Genomic DNA, 17,000 nt, shown 5'->3' with positions numbered 1-17,000 from the left:
AATGTTCATTAGAGACTTCTGTCTTCCCTCTCTCTCCCACCTGTCTTATCTGAAATCTAACTCATACTAAGACCAAGAAATAAGGTTTGGGGAAATTTAACTAAAGGAGAAGTGTATTATTTCTCATTTAAAAACAAGGTGTCAAGTAGCCTAGGCTTTCTTTGAACTTGCTATGCCATCAAGGATGACCTTGAACTTCTGGTCCTTCTACAGAAGTGATGACATAATTGAATTGATGTGTGTTACCAGGTTACTAAGTCCTGGTGACTGTATTCGGAACTTCATGCTTGTGAGGTAAGTTCCCTGCCAATTGAGCTACCAGTTTCAGCCCAAACAAAGGGCTTTTGTTATTTATTTTGTAAATATGTGTGTGTCACGTGCACCGTCGTTCACAGCTGGTTCTTCCACCATGGGTGTCCTGAAGTGGAACTCAGGTTGCAGCAAGCACCTTTACCAATTGAACCACCTTGCTGGCCTAAGATAAGAGTACTTTACTTAATAATGTGCCAGAGATAACTGAAAGGTGTTAAGCTTGCTATTGTGAAACAGTAATGGCTTCATACTGAGTATTTAAGACTGACAGCAGTGAAGGAACTTTTCCTCTGCTTTCTCCTCCTCTTAGCAACTGAAAATCTCTGGAGCAGCATGGCAGTGAAGTGTGGTGACCTAGAGAGGACAGCACAGACGGTGTGGAGTGGTGACGAGAATAGTGATCGTGAAAGTTAATATTATATCTCAACAACTTGATTGGACTGAGAAAGGCAGGGACTTGCCAAGTTCTCCTGGGTGTGTCTGTCAAGGCATGTGGGTAGAGAATAAAATCACCGGAGCGAATAGGGAGGTAGCAAAAGGAAGGTGAGTTCAGTGGGAGAAGCAGGTCACTGGTGCTCCTTGGAACTGTAGCTTCTCCTGGTTCTCCATGTATCTCCTCTCATTTCTAGCCGGCATGACTGAAGTGCTCTGCCTAGTCATGTCCTTCCATGGTAGACGGTCACTTCTGAAATTGTTAAGTAAGTCCTTCCTCCCCTAACTTACTTCTTCCCGACATCATACGTCAGAATAACACAAAAAGAACTAAGAGGTGATAATACAGAAGGCTGGAGAGGCTGTAGGAGGGACGAGATAAAAGACCCTCTGATAGAGAATTTTCTGTCTGTGCTTAGATTGGCCCTATGGAAAGGCTATAACATTGGAGGAGTTTGATGTGGGACCCTGAGTGGTTCTAACTACCCAACATTGATGTGTCTTACGTCGTCTCCAACAGTAAAAGTGGATATGAGTTATTATAGTACATAAACTTCTCCGTTGGCTCCATTGGACCTTCATGCCTAGCCTGTTGCTATGGTGTGGGGGTGTTCAAGCTACCCTATAAGCCGACAAGCAAGAAGCTGAGACCTCCTTCCAACACCCATGTGCAAAAACAGCTTTAGGTGAGTTTAACCTCAGCCAAGCCTTCAGATAATGATGCTGAATGATACTCTAATGTGTTATGAGACACCTTCAGCCAAACACCACCTGACCCCAAACAAACTATGAGATCATCCATCTTTGTTGTTTTAAGTTACCACGTGTTCAGGTAATGAGTTGCACCAAAGGAAAATTAGTACACGAGAAAGGAATTAAAAAGAGAATCTTCTGCAAGATTTCCCAGTTCTGGGGCTGGACATCTTGCTCAAACCCAAACTATTTGTTTCTTGTTTTCAGTTCCGTGCACCTGCTTGGCTTGTTCACAGTAAGACTTTGGGACTATGGACTTTACTGCCTCACCTGTCTATAACAAGGGGTGTGGTGTTCCAGTTAATTGTGGTGTTTGAGTTAATTGTGGTGTTCAGTTTAATGTACTGAAAGAAAACTATATAAGACACAACAGTCTATTGTAACTCATTAGCACCATTTACATATAAACACAACTAAATACAGTTACAAGAGACTGAAAACTGACCATATTAGACTCCACGGGTTTGCCGTAAAAATTGCCAGTTCATTTTCCTGCTGAAAATAGTTCCCCGATGCCACTGGCATTTCCTTTTGTTGTTAAAGACTTTTATTTAAATCCAATTGTATTGTACTTTCCACCATATTTAGTCTCCTCCCTCCTTTAAAAGCAATTTTTTAAAAGCTCTGTTTATAGGGCTGGTGAGGTGGCGTGGTGGACAGAGGTGTTTGTGCAGTTATGACAACCTGAGCTTGACCATCCCATCCCACTAGGTGGCAGAGAGAACTAATCCCTGAGAGTTGTCCTCTGACCTCCACAGTGAGTATTGTGGCATGAGCATACCTGAAACTAATACTCTCTCTCTCTCTCTCTCTCTCTCTCTCTCTCTCTCTCTCTCTCTCTGTGTGTGTGTGTGTGCGCGCGCGCATCTCTCTCTGTCTGTGTGTGTGTGTCTGTCTGTCTGTCTGTCTCTCTCTCTCTCTCTCTCTCTCTCTCTCTCTCTGTCACACACACATAGAAAGAGTAAATTGGGGGAAGAAAGTTTTTAACAGAGTGGTCTAAGATCTCCTTTGTATTTCTGCATCACAGCTGATTAGCACACCATGGTTTTATGTAAAATGTTGTTAATTTCAAGAAACAACACATGCTGATAAGTCTAATAATGGAAGTCATGGAGAGAGACAAAGAGAGAGTGAGAAGGAGAGAGATAATCATATTTAGCAAGGCAGTTTCAAACAGAATGACACCACTGCTTCTCTTATTTAGATGCAGCTGCTACAGAGTGAACAGTCTGAACCACTATGGAGAGTTCTACATTAACTAAACATTAGGCACAGTCAACACCAATCAGATTACACCTATTGCTTTTTATTTCCTCCTTCCATAGTCTCACCATACTGGGCTCCACAAATAGCATTTTAAAACGTTAGCTTCTTGCGCCCTCTGGTGGATAATTGTTAAGGGTGCTTAATCTTTCCAGTGGCACCTGTAACCACAGGCCAATCAGAAACAATGAATCATTTTCTTGTGTATTTATACTGAATGGTTTGAATTTCTGCAACACTGTGACTCACTAATTGTCCAGTCACAGAACGGAGGAACTGAGATACAGTATTGTGACCAGGAAGGAGAAACCAAGTAAAAGAGAAAAGCTAGACTTTTATACTTGTATTCCCTCACAATAAAATGAAGATTGAAAACTAAGAGAAACAAATCGCTCCAATAACTTCAGGTTCCGGGAGATCTGGGAGAGACTGAAGACATAGTCAGAGAACAGGGGACACCACACAGCAGTGACTCGAGTTTTGACTCTTACTTTTGTTTTGTTTTGTGTTTTTGAGACAAGGTTTCTCTGTAGCTTTGGTGCCTGTCCTGTTGACTCTTACTTTTTATCCAGGATGATGTTTCTATTAAGCAAAAAAAAAAAAAGGATGGCTTGGCTTGGCTGTTCCTTCTTCCCAAAGGCTCTTTAAGCTCAGATTTAGTAGCCAGTTCCTTTTCCCACTGAGCTATCTCTTCAACCCTTGGTTTCGTCCCCCCTAAAATATAGGGGTGCTATTATTGCCTGTCTTAGTTAGGGTTCTATTGTTGGAATGAAACACATGACCAAAGAAGAAGTTGGGGAGGAAAAGATTTATTTGACTTACACTTCAAACTTGCTGTTTATCACTGAAAAAAGTCAGGACAGTGCTCCGCCCGAATCTGCAGAAACCCCACTTTCCGATATGGGGCGCACTTCCAGTACCAAACCGCGAGCCTGGATCAATATCCTAGGAGTTAAACAGACATACACAGAGAGACCAGGTTCATTTGCCCAAAGGGTAAATGACAACTTTATTAAGCACATGTTGGGTATATATATACCTGGGGGCAGAAGGACGAGAACCTCCTCCCATCCGGGACAGGGAAAGAGGGTGTTAGGCAGCGCCACCGGCTTGAGAACTGAGGGGAGGGAGTGTCAGCAGCTGAGGTGTCAGATGTTTCAGGCGCCATGGTGGGAACCTTGCTTGCAGGTGGAATTACCATATCAAAAGAGGACCAAGCTCTCTCTAAGCTAATCCCCCAAACTGGTGCAGCGAGCAGAGAAGGCAGGAAGCTAGGAGAAAAACAGCTCAGCATAGCGCCTCGAAGAAAGGGGGGAAAGTCCGGGTACCAACAGGACAGGAACTCACACAGGGCAGGGTCCTGGAGGCAAGAACTGGTGCGGAGGCTATGAAGGAATACTGATTACTGGCTTGCTCTCATGGCCTGCTCAGCCTGCTTTCTTATAAAACCCAGGACCACCAGCCCAGGGATGGCACCACCCATAATGGGCTGGGCCCTTCCCCATTGATCACTAATGAGAAAACGCCTCACAGATGGATCTCATGGAGACCTTTCCTCAACTGAGGCTCTTTCCTCTCTGATGACTCTGGCTTGTGTCAGCTGACACATGCGTGCGCGCGCGTGCACACACACACACACACACACACACACACACACACACACCAGCTAGTACATTACCCACAAACACAGATGTGCAAGAAATACAACTTTTATTTTCTTTACCTGGAATTAATTTCCATTGTGGTGTTTAGTGTATGTATAGACTGAGTTAATTAAGGTTCACATATACAAAAGTCTCACTTTTTTTTTGTAATGCTAAGGTAAGGTGAGTCGGATCTTGTAAGATTTTGGATGTCATCATGTACCTCTACTGGTAGCAGCTGGGGCATTTCTTGACCTCCTTAGGGTTTCCTTATGTAACTAACGGTTTTTTCCTCATCCTAACTTGTAGTCCCCTTTAGAGACCCTACGCACTCTAGAGTTTATAAAAAGAATCATTGAAGAGGGACAAGATGGTTTCAGAAGGTCAAAAGACAACACCTAAGACAGACACTGTGTGGAAGTAGTGGGGACAGAGACTGGTAGATCTAACAGTGGAAGGCTCCGTGGGAATAACAATGGCACAATCTAAGATCTCAGATATGCCAGTAAGGTAAACAGTGGTGTGGGGGAAACAAAAGATACTATATAGTCTATGCATTTGAAAAATTTCAACACTAATTTAAGTAAAACATACACACTTGTTCACATTTGTGTTTATTTTATTTATTTATTTTTGAGAGACGGCCCCCCTTAGCCCAGACTGGCCTCGAATTATGTATCTGAAGATGATCATGAACTTCTGGTCCTCTTGCTCCAAGTTTTCAAGTGTGGGGATGACAGGTGTGTCCCACATTATCTGACTTATGTGTTGCTGGACAAAAAACCCAGGGCTTTATGCAAGCCAGGCAATCATACTACCAATGAAATTACATCCCTGGCCTGTGTTGCTTGTCTTTTAAAAATTAATCAGTTTATTTTATTTAATGTGTATAGGTGTTTTGTATGCATGTACATCTGCATACCTCATGCATACCTGGTGCCCAGGGAGGCCAGAAGAGGCCATCAGATACCCTGGAACTGGGTTACAGACAATTATGAGCTATTGTGTGGATGCTAGGAACCAGATCTGGGTCTACTGCAAGAGAAGCCAGCACTTAACATCAGAGCCATCTCTCCAGGCCACTGTACTGGCATTTTCTTTTTTTTTCTGTTTTGTTTTGTTTTGTTTTCAAAACAGAGTTTCTCTTTGAAGCCCTGATTGTCCTGGAACTTGCTCTGTAGATCAGGTTGGTATCAGCTTGAGACCCACCTGCCTCTGCCTCCTGTGTGTTGGGATTAAAGGCATGTGCCACCATCGCCCAGTCTGTTCTTGCATTTCTAAAAATAAGTGAGGCCTGTGAGTGTGGAAGGCTAATTGTATCTGTGCTGACTCATACTACGGTGATGTTTTGATGGAAATGTCAAAGCTCAGGACTGATACTAAAGTTTCAGGTAGAGAAACTCCGTTTGCAGGGGCTTCAGAACTTGTCCGGTAGTGAAGAACACGTGCTAGTTTTGAAGAGGACCAGAGTTTGGTTCCTGGCACCCATGTTAGGTGGCTCATGGCTTCACGTTACCCAGTTCAGGGTATTTGAGGCCCTCTTAGCCTCTGCAGTGCATACACTCCCCGCTGCATAATTAAAACAAAATTATCTTTTACAAGGGAAACTCCATTTGTGGACGGACCTTAGTGTCTTCGTTAGGGTTTCTATTCCTGTGAAGAGACATCATGACCACGGAAAACATTTAATATAAAAGAAAACATTTAATTGGGTGGTTCACAGTTCAGAGGTTCAGTCCATTGTCATCATGGTGGGACATGGCAGCGTGCAGACAAACAGGGTGCTGGAGAGGTAGCTGAGGGTTCTACATCTTGACAGGCAAGCAGCAGGAAGTGAAATATCTCAATGGATGTGGCTTGAGCCTATATTAGACCTTAAAGCCAGCCTCCACAATGACACACACCGCTCCAACAAGGCTATATCTCCTAGTAGTGCCAGTCCCTTCGGGGGTCATTTTCTTTCAAACCACTCCACTTAGCCAATAGAGGTATTGCAAACTTATCTTTAAGAAGCATCCTGAGTCTTCAGTGTTGAAGCATGAATTTATAGTAGATGTTATTCTTAAGGAAGATGCTTATCTACAGCTTAGTGGCAGCTAGTACCCACCAAAGGTTAATTAAGCTGAAGTTTTAAAATTTTAATTAGGATTTATTTATCGACATTCAATTTTATCATCTAGTGGATACTAGTGTGTGTGAATATTTTCTACTATTAAGGTTTTTTTTTAAGTATTAGGGCTGGAGATATTTAGAGGCTAAGAACATTTGTAACTCTTACAGATGACCAGGGTTCAAGTTCTAGTATCCATATGGTGGTTCAAAACCATCTATTACAAGTCCACTTCTAAATACCCTCTTCTGACTTCTCTGGGCATAGATGTGGTGTGTATATACAGGGAAAAACATTCATACACATAAAACAAATCTAAAAATATTTCAATTAATTAGTTAATTTGTATGTGTGTATTTGGGTATCTGCTAGGCCACAGTGCATTTATAGAAGTCAGAGGACAAAGTTGATTCTGTCCTCTACTCTGTGGTGGGTCCTGGGGGTTGAGCTCAGGTTGCCAGGCTAAGTAACAAACACCCTTACCCAATTGAGCCATCTTGCCAGTCCACATAATTCCATTTTTAAGTATATAGGCTGAAAAAAAAAGTTCTAATGTCAAATATTAGTAGTTAAAATACCTTACGTCCTTTTCAGAAGAGCATGGTTTGAAAACCAACGGCTCAAGACTGGAACGTTTTCCAGTCTTGGTGGCTGTGCTCTTACTATCAAGGAATGGAACATTAACTGACATTTGAATGAGGTTTTCGCTGTCATTTGAAATAAGTCAATAGGACATCAATAGGACAGCAAGTCAAGCACAGGAGAAAGATGGACAGACAATGACTTCAACAGAAAGTTCAGGTTCAGCCGGAGGCTGTGCAATCCGCAGGCTGGATGAATAGGGATGATGTCACTCCTGAGTCACATGACAAAAGTCTGTCAGAAGGAACCTGAAGGCTCGTGGTTGTTTTAACGAGAATATTGGAATTTGGAGTGATAGTCTGTACTTAGTATTATCTTTTGCTGAGATACTAATTATGATTTGTCACCTACTAAAATTTATCAAAGTTTTTCCTATTTCATGAGCTTTTTCCTAAATCTCAAAGGCACAAAATAGGGCTATGGAATACAGGACAACCAGGGTCTGGAATTTTCTACAAAGTTGGAAAATTCTCTCTCTCTCTCTTTCTCTCTCGTACTTTTTAAAAATAATTCAGCCAAAAATCTCACCATTCTTTTTTGTGCGTATAAAATTTATTGTTGCTATGTATTCACCATTAAGCTTTATGCCCTTGGGCTGCCCTCATCCTTGTATACCTTTGCATAGGAGGAGGACATTGCTTTCTTTGACACCAAAAGCAGGCTGGATATCAAAACCTGGATTTTTCTCAGGATTCTTCATCAGTTGGGTCCCAATGTAATTCCCATGGCAGGATTTAACGGACTTCCATCTTCTCCCCTCTCCCCTCACTCCCTCCCATTCTCCCCCGTTTCCTTTCAAGTTGGAATTGACCCTAAGGTTTCATGAATTCTAGGCAAGCACTCTGTCATTGAGCTATGTCTTCAGCCCAATTCATTCATTGTCCTGCACAATACACATAGAAAGAGTGGTGCCTTCAGGGCTGTGGGTGATTAGGTTTTCCTGTGTTGCTGATTGTAGAACTGTGATTCCCATCTGTGACCTCAGAAAATGATTATCCCACCACTTCTATGTGCTCCAGGGAATGGGGGAAATGGCAGAGGTAAGTTCCTTTTATGTTCTGTGTCTAGAACCAAGTCTTGGTTTAAACTCCTCCCATCTGATAAAGTTTGTGTTACCAGTCTTCTATTGATTAATTTTAGCATGTAGTTTCAGGAGATTTATCCTCTAACGGACTAGGATATGACATATGTGTTGAGTTCATCAAGAAGATGTACAATTTTATGTTCGACTTGTTTTGGCCACAGAATCTAGGTAGCATGTCTTAAAATAATATTTTTGATAATTTGAGATATGCATGCCATGTATTTTGATTATGTTCACCCCTATCCCTTACTATAACTCCCAGAGCTACTCTACCTTTCCTCAACTTTATGTCCTTTTTTTTTAACAGCCCATGGGATTCCACTTTCTGCTGCCCATACACTCACTGGTGGGGGGCCATCCACTGGACTATGGTTGACCTGATTGTCTTTCCCCTGGAAACCACCAGCTATCAAGAGCTCCTCAACTGCATGCACCAGGCTTATTGCTTCTTTTGCGGGTATTATAAATGAGATTTTTTTTTATTGTTGTTTTGAGACGGAACCTTGCTATGATCCCAAGTGCTGGGATCATAGGTGTACATCACCATAGGTGGTAAAGACACAATTTTGTTTTGTTTTTGATACAGACTCTAGGTATGTACACAGTGTAAGCTGACCTCAAATTCTTGGTGATCCTCCTGCCTCAGCCCCTCAAGTGCTGAAAATACTACCACACCTGACTCAAAGATCCATTTCTGAAAGCCTTTCTTATACTGGGATGATTGGTAATAACCTCAATATATTGAGGTAGCTGTAATTTACATAAACACACACCATAAAGCTCAAAATGAATGTGTCCTTGAGTTAACTCTTTCTTACCAGGTTCTGAAAACGCCACAGCTTCCCACATTGTCACTCTTCTGGAAGAGATATGCAATAGAGGAAAATTCAGAATGGAACGAGATCTTAAAATAAAATATATTATTTTTTACATTACCCAAAACTGCTTTGTCATATGAATATAGCCTTGGAAAGACCTCAGACAAATACAAAGCCCCCAAATAAACATTTCTGGCTACAACAGTTATGCAACAGTTCCTTTGCCCACTAAAAATTATGTTTTAGGGAGCTAGACAGATGTCTCGGTGGTTTAGAGTACTTGCTGCTCTTGGAAAGGACTCGGGTTCAATCCTAGAACACACATGGTGACTTGCTATTACCTGTAACTACAGTTTCTAGGTGTCTGTCACCCTTCTTGAGCCTCTGAAGGCATAGCACATGAACTGGTGCACATGTCTGCATTCAGGCAGAATAGACATACATATAAAATGAAAATAGATGCATCTTACAAATAAAAACTTACTAATGTATTTTCAAATAGTAGAGTTAATGTATGAAATTTTCCAAAATTAATTGTAAATATTTATATCATGAGCATGTAAACTGTCCGTGAATATTAAGTAAGGTACCCTTAATTCACAGACTGGCAGCAAAGATTTCAGAGTAGCTTAATTGAATATTGCATAGAATTTGGTTGTCATACAATAATTTCATTTCAGAATGACTCTTCTTTTTCTTCTCAAGAAGGGTAGGTGAAGCTACAGAAAAAGAGGAAATAGCGGGGCATAGTGGTGTACGTCTTTAACCCACCCCCCAACCCCCAACCCCCCACCCCCACACCTGGGAGTTAAAGCAAGTAGATCTCTTGTGAGCCTGAGGCCAATTTGGGCTAAATAGTGAGTTCCAGGCTAGTTAGGGCTATATGGTGAGATCCTGTCTGAAAAGATAAAAAGTAAAACTGCTGAGGTCATGTCAGAAGAAGGCTCTTCAAAAACCAAACACTTATATTGAGTCATTCGTAGTTAGAAATGATATAAAAATAAAATTACCATTGACTTCCAAATGTCAGTTTCGTGGGGAAGATGTGATAATTGTGTACTTGTCCCAGTGCCGAGGATGCTACTTCTGTGTTGTTAGACGAATGAGCATATAACCTATGGTGGTGTCCCAGAACTTTGTACTTCTGAGATCATAGTTCATCTATGTTTCCTCTGCTCGTTAAAAATGGTTGCTAGCGTTTCTAAACACTAACTGTAAGACAGGACTGTGCAGTCAGCTCAGTGTGGGACAGTCGAGAATGGCAAGTCGGGTTCTGTTCCGCTTTTGTTTTTCACTGGAGTGGAGATGCCCTCTATTAAGCCTTTCATTTGACATCGTCTTACTTGTTCTGAAGGAGGTTTGTACATGGACATGAGTCAGAATAAGTGGCATGCTGGTGCCTACCGCTGCTCCCAAACTTTCCTCTCAATGCTAATGTCTTCAGGAGATGGTACTACAGGTCACGTGACAAGTAAAGTTTTCCCAGGGTTTACACATTCAAGGTTCTTTCTTGAAAAACTCCAAGTGGAAATCCAGATACCTCACTGTGAAATGCTCTTGGTCCTATTTAAAGTTGGAGAAGATCAAAGTCCTTCAGTCAAGTTTCCTACTGGATAAGTCCATATGAGAGACCCCGCTTAACGCTACCTAGAACTGAACCACCCATCACACAGGAATGCAAAACCTAGCACATCACTGTGGTCTTCAACCCCAAACCTTTGTTACCCAAGGCAGCAATAGACAGAGGAAATTGAAGAAACATGCACTACTCCAGCCTGTGTGTCTATTGCTTGTTAAATGCCATTTTCAGGGCAGCTTATTTTTTTTAAGGACTTTACTATATAACCCTGGCTGGACTTGAACTCACAGAAATCTACCTGCCTTTGCCTCCCAAGTGCTAGGATCAGAGGTGTGCACCAAGAGAACATCTTCCTGTTAAACAGGTTTCCTACATCATCACAGACAATCTTGTTCAGTATTCTGCCGAGACAGCTTGTCTCACCTTGGGCAGGCAACTCTGGAGAAGGGAAGGATTACGGGAGAAAATGCCAACTACCCACTCCTGTCACTTCTATCCCTATAAAGGGTCACAGCCATTTTCCCACAGGTATTCTTAACGCGCATATGTGTTCCCATAAACAGTCTGATCTACCAAAGATCAGTCTGCCATCTCTTTTACTTCCTCCTGTTTCTTTAAGCTGCCTTAGAAATCTAGCATATGGTGCCAAAACTCAGGAAGGGAATTTGAAACCCACCAGTGGCCCAAGCCCTCCCTGGCTCTCATATGCTTGAGGACCTCGGGCCTAGTGGGCCTGGTAGGGCCACCATTTCTTAATACTCTCCGTTTATGACTTTCTGTCATTTACCTCTGTCCGGCTCTAGCTCAGTCTGACCTTCTATGTGGGAGGCCACACTCCATTTGACAGACAACACATGCAACACAGCCAAACACCAGGATGAGGTAACCATGGAACCTAACTCAGAGGCACCCCAGTTAGGTTGGGGCAGTGCTAGAGGAGCCCCCCTTTGTCTTGAGACTCCATACTGCTCTGGGATTCCACCACACCCAGAGCTGGAGTGCCTGCTAACCCTGGATAATATTGCTTATCTCGTTGTGATCCCTAGCTGAGATAGGAGAGACTTTTAGTTTTATGCCTTTGGCATGCCCTTATTTCTGTACCACCAAGCCTGGATATGTCTTTATAAGAGAGAAAAAATACTTGTTAAACTTTTTATGTTGCTTACTGTCCTCTGAAGACACACACAAACTGATTAAGGATATGAGATCACTGGATTCAGTCTTACAGAGATTCAAGAGTCTTTATTGGAAAGCTGTCTTTTGTTTAGGAAAAATAGACGTCTAAAAAAAGAGGGGTTGGAGAGATGGCTTATTGGTTAAGAGCACTGGCTCTTCTTTCAGAGGTCCTGAGTCCAATTCCCAGCAACCACAAGGAGACTCACAACCATTTATAATGGGATCTGATGCCCTCTTCTGGAATGCAGGCATACATGTGGATAGAGCATGCAGATGAAGCACCCATACACATAAATGAATAAATTTTTTAAAAAATCCCAGACCTTGGGAGGCAGAAGCAGGTGGATCTCTGTGTGTTCAAGGCCAGCCTGGTCTACAGAGTGAGTTCCAGGACAGCCAAGACTGTTACACAGAGAAACCCTGTCTTGGAAAAAAAGAAGAAAGAAAGGAAGGGAGGGAGAGAGGGAGGAGAAAGGGAAGGAGGGGGGAAGGAAAACTGGGTGTGCCTCATGGGCTGCATTAGTAGGTTCACATTAAGCGAATTGCTGTCTTGTCTGGTGACCTCATCAGAAGGGAAGCAACCATGTGCTCGACTGCCATCTTTGCTAATATCATAAAGAAGGTCAATGCTTTGTGAACTCACTGCCATTGGGGTTAATGTGACCATATGACAAAACCCAATTTATGGTATCAACTATTGAACTTCCTAGTTCTACTGAGTCATCTGGTTATCATTGTATCTCTCTCTCTCTCTCCTCTCTCTCTCTCTCTCTCTCTCTCTCTCTCTCTCTCTCTCTCCCCCCCCCCTCTCTCTCTCTCTCCTCTTTTTAAATTAGACTAAGGTGGCAGTACCAAGCCTCCAAGGTATTTTGGATAAAAATGGGACAAAATCATCATACAAAAAAATCTAAGAGTGAAAAATAATGAGTGAGGACAAAACCACGAACAAGGTTTAAGGAAGACATCACTTAGGAACAAAATTTGTTTGATAATCGAGCTTTTATCTGTTTGGTTTTTAAGAAACAGGGTTTCTCTATATAGCTCAGGCTGTCCTGGAACTCACTTTATAGACCAGGCTGGCTTCGAACTCACAGAGATTTGCCTGACTCTGACTCCCAAGTGCTGGGTTTAAAGGCATGTGCCATCACTGCCTGGCTAATGATTAAGTTTTATAAATTCCTAAATTTTATTCTATAATGGTCTATTCCAGCTAACAGAAACTGACTTAAAGATGTATCCTCTAATCACTTACATCTTTGCTAACTTTGTTAAGCTTTGGCTATTTGGAGAAACTGAGTCATAAAAAACCTGTGATATTTTGTAAGAGTACACTATAAAAGAATCAGAAAATGAGATTCTCAGTGTCTCTGTGAACTGTATTTATTGTTTAAAGTTTATTTTTATATTGAAGCATCTTCAGTTCAAAAATTATATATGTCTTAGTTAGGGTTTCTATTGCTGTGAAGAGACACCATGACCATGGCAACAAAGGAAAACATTTAATTGGAGTAGCTTACAGTTTCAGAGATTTAGTCCATTATCATTGTAGTGTGACATGGTGGTATGCAGGCAGACATGGTGCTGGAGAAGGAGCTGAGAGTTCTTACATCTTGACCCACAGGCAACAGGAGGTGATCTGAGACACTGGGTGTATCTTGAGCATAGGAAACTTCAAAACCCACCCCCATAGTGTAGGGCCCGGGCCTTCCCTTGCTTCCTGGGATGCAAATCAAGGACTGTTTTGGCTAACCAGCTAAAGCTTCCTGCTAAGTTCTGTGCTCATTCTGCTCTAGCCTGGTGAATTAGCCCAGGGTTTTGTTCTATCTTTGGTGTGGTAATTTCCAACTTGCCTGGGAGAGCTCATGCTGCCAAGGTCCCTCTCACCTGTCTGTCACTGCTCTCCGCCCCTCGCCCACCTGCCTACGGAGGAGCTCTCACATGGCTCCAGTTCCCCCAACCCCCTCTGGCTGGGAGGGATTTTCCGTTATTGGGGCCAAAGTATATTAACCCTGGATTAAGCTGAATAAATTGGCATTCGGTGACCTCTTATCGAATGATCCAGACTCTGTGTGTGTGTGTCTCTGTTTAACCCCCAGACCCTTGCCCAGCTTGTGGAGGTACGAAGAACGCTATCCGTACCGCGAGGAGGGAGGTGCAGACCCTGGGTGTTTCTACACCACAGTGACATACTTCCTCCAATAAGGCCACACCTCCTAATAGTGCCACTCCCAAGGAATTTATGGGGGCCAATTACATTCCAATTATCCATATATATACAAATATATATGGATATATATATATATATATATATATATATATATATATATATATATATATATATTGGCTTTACAAGACAGGTTTTTCTGTGTAGTCCTGGCTGTCCTGGAACTTGCTTGGAGACCAAGCTGGCCTCAAACTCACAAAGATCCACCTGACTCTGCCTCCTGAGTGATGGGATTAAAGGAGTGCACCACCACCACCCAGCTCAAAAATTATAGTTTTAAGGCTCAAACAGGGATAGAACTGTAACAGGGTAAGACAGTGCAAAACTTTCTCCATCTTGTATTCTTGCTGAAGCCATTTCAGGTTTAAGTAGAATTTGATCTCCCAACTCTGTTCTAGGAGTCTTAGGTCAAGATGCCCCAGCTAACTTGGCTTCTTTCTGTTAAATAGCTTGTTTATGAGGAACCTCCCTCTCCAGCTAATGGCTTATCTTAACTTCTGTCAAATTGCTTGCTTATGTGAAGCACCCTCCATCCCCCAAAGCTGCTGAGCAAGATGCCAGGGTGTGGCTTCTGCCTTTAAAGGCCCTATGTTCTAAATACTCAGTGTTGTGATCTGTATATGTGATTCAACCCTGCTTTAAAATATATTAAGCTGTTCTCCACTATTGTCAGTCCTATCAATAAGCTTCTGTTGCAAACAGTTTTTTTTTTTCTGTTAAGTTAAAAACCAGTACAGTCTGGGTTGGAGAGATGACTCAGTGGTTAAGAGCAGTGGTTGCTCTTCCAGAGGACCCAGGTTCAATTCCCAGCACTCACATGGCAGCTCACAACTGTCTGTAACTCAAGCTCCAGTGGATCTGACCCCTCACAAAGGCATGCAGGTCAAACACCAATGCATATAAAAATAAAAATAAAAAAATAAAAAAAAACAGTACAGAAAAGCTTGGACTAAGCTCTCAAGGCAGATTCTATACTATAGTTATAACTTATCTATACCCAATAAACAGCCCTCAACTGCTCAGAGATCTGGGGAATGGCGTTTAAATGTTTAATTATTAAAAGACTCTTCATAACAGAGAGACAGGTTGGCTCCTAGCATCAGCAATCTATTTCCTCCAAAGAAGACAGGTGGACACAGAACAATGTCTATCCACAATTCGCTTCAGCAAGTGAAAGCACTAAACACTGGACAAAGCTGTCATTCATCTAGGCTGAAGATCTCCAGATGTGGACAAACAAACAAATGGAATCGACAGCCCAGCTGCTCAGACCAAGGTAGGCTTGTCTTCCAACAGATTTCCTAACCCACAGGATCTTCTGGAGCCTGGCAGGCCCTGCTTCTAACAGCAGAAGACAAACACAGTCCTGATGCCCCTGCCCTCAACGATCATGGAGGACCCTGAGGAGTAGCTCTGGGTAGCCAATCAAGCAAGTTCTCTGTTGTTTTCTTACTCAATAATGCCTCAAGTAAAATTTTATCCTTCTCAAAGTTCTCAGATACAGTTTGACAGCTGAGAGGTTTTGTCAGTTTAAAAGGACAACCTCACCAAAAAACTTTCAGCACAACTTAACATGCTCTAATTAAAAGGTGTTTTAAGATATACAAATGCAAGTTATTAAAATGTGTACCTACAAGATATAAAGGTGTGAGGACAAATACAAGTTATCAAATTTCTCTCACTCTGCCTTTCATAGTCATAAAAAGATACTTTTTATTGTGCAAAAACATTTGTCACAGTCATTCTGACATAAATACGCTGCTCTTTATACCAAATATGTGTCTAAAACTTATGTTTTACAAACTCAAAAATATTCTTATGAGTTCCAAGGAGCCAAATTAAAAGATTCATCTTAAACAGGTTAGATACAGCCCTCTCAATTCTCTGGTCCTGAGAATTTTTTTTTCTTCCTAAACTTAACTTTGCCCTCTGCTCTGCCAACACCTTGCCAGGTCAAAGAGACACCAGACATTTCCACAACACAAATCCTGGACAGGAGTAAAGTGACCAGCACCCAGCTTTCTCAGGCCCCCCAAAATGTTGCCCACAAATAAGCAGGGAGCAGTCTCGAGAATCTGCTGTCCCAGTTCCCTCAACCTGCTATGGCTAACTTCCCACCTTTTTATTATAAGAAAAAGATGGGACTGTTAAAGTCTGCTGGCCTGGTCTGTCACCTGAATACCCTGTCCCTTTAAGAGACAAGCCCCGCCCACTCCCCACCCAAGGCAAGAGGAGGATCTCCCATCTCCTCCCTCCCTCCCTCTCCCTCCCCCCCTCTCTCTCTCCCTCTCCCTCTCCGTCTGCCCTTCTTCTGAAGAGGCAGCTTCTGCATCTCCCCCCCCCCCCCCCCCGCAATCTTCCATTCTCCCTTCCCCTTCCCTTCCCCCTCCATAACCCACTAAATAAGCTCTACACCCAAACTCTCTCTGCATGGCATATCTATCTGTCTGTCACCCTCCAGGGTTTCCCACCAGCAAGGGGTGTCCTGTCGCTGCCCCTCCTGGGACCAGCCTCAGGTCACCTGTGTTGTGTTTATAAATGATAACACTCAGGGCCACTGCTAGGGCCCTGAATACCTGAGTCCCAGCTGACAGGAATAAAAACTTTTTTTTAAATTTTTTATTGATTCTGGATTTCACATCGTGCATCCCGAATCTGTTCATCTCATCCCTTTGCATCCCTGCAACCCACCCCCCAGAACAAAATAAAATAAAATTAAAAGAGAAGGAAAAAAATCTTGTTGTGGAAGCTTCAGTGAGTCACACAATGGACTTTCCAGTCCACACATCTTTACTGGTAAATGTTCACTGCAATGAGTCAGTGGTCTGGTTTGAGGCCTGAGGCCTCTGATACACCATTGATTCTGGACCCTTAGTGGAACACCTCTTGGGCATCCTGCTGTTGCCTTGTGTCAAAGCCCTGCAGCTTTGGGTCTGCAGGTCAGGTCCCTTCACCCGCTCCAGC

The 17,000-nt window shown here is 42.6% G+C and overlaps 1 long non-coding RNA gene across 3 annotated transcripts; it reads left to right on the top strand.

The window, feature by feature from the left end:
* Positions 1–363: 363 nt before the first annotated feature.
* LOC125392366 (uncharacterized) lies at positions 364–9,270 on the top strand. 3 transcript variants are annotated; one of them, XR_007229472.3, is made up of 4 exons: positions 364–855; positions 1,164–1,430; positions 8,114–8,195; positions 8,547–9,270. It is a non-coding gene; the product is annotated as an uncharacterized LOC125392366 (long non-coding RNA). The 3 variants fall into 3 exon arrangements; XR_015004829.2 differs by lacking the exon at positions 1,164–1,430 and having other exon boundaries at positions 8,547–9,269; XR_015004813.2 differs by lacking the exons at positions 364–855; positions 1,164–1,430 and adding an exon at positions 1,468–2,254 and having other exon boundaries at positions 8,547–9,269.
* Positions 9,271–17,000: the final 7,730 nt, after the last annotated feature.

Source organism: Myodes glareolus, chromosome 1 (genome assembly GCF_982192425.1).
Source record: "Myodes glareolus chromosome 1, mMyoGla1.1, whole genome shotgun sequence".
Lineage (NCBI taxonomy): Eukaryota > Metazoa > Chordata > Mammalia > Rodentia > Cricetidae > Myodes > Myodes glareolus.
The sequence above is the reverse complement of the archived record's forward strand: the minus strand, read 5'-3'. Positions and strand labels throughout refer to the sequence as shown.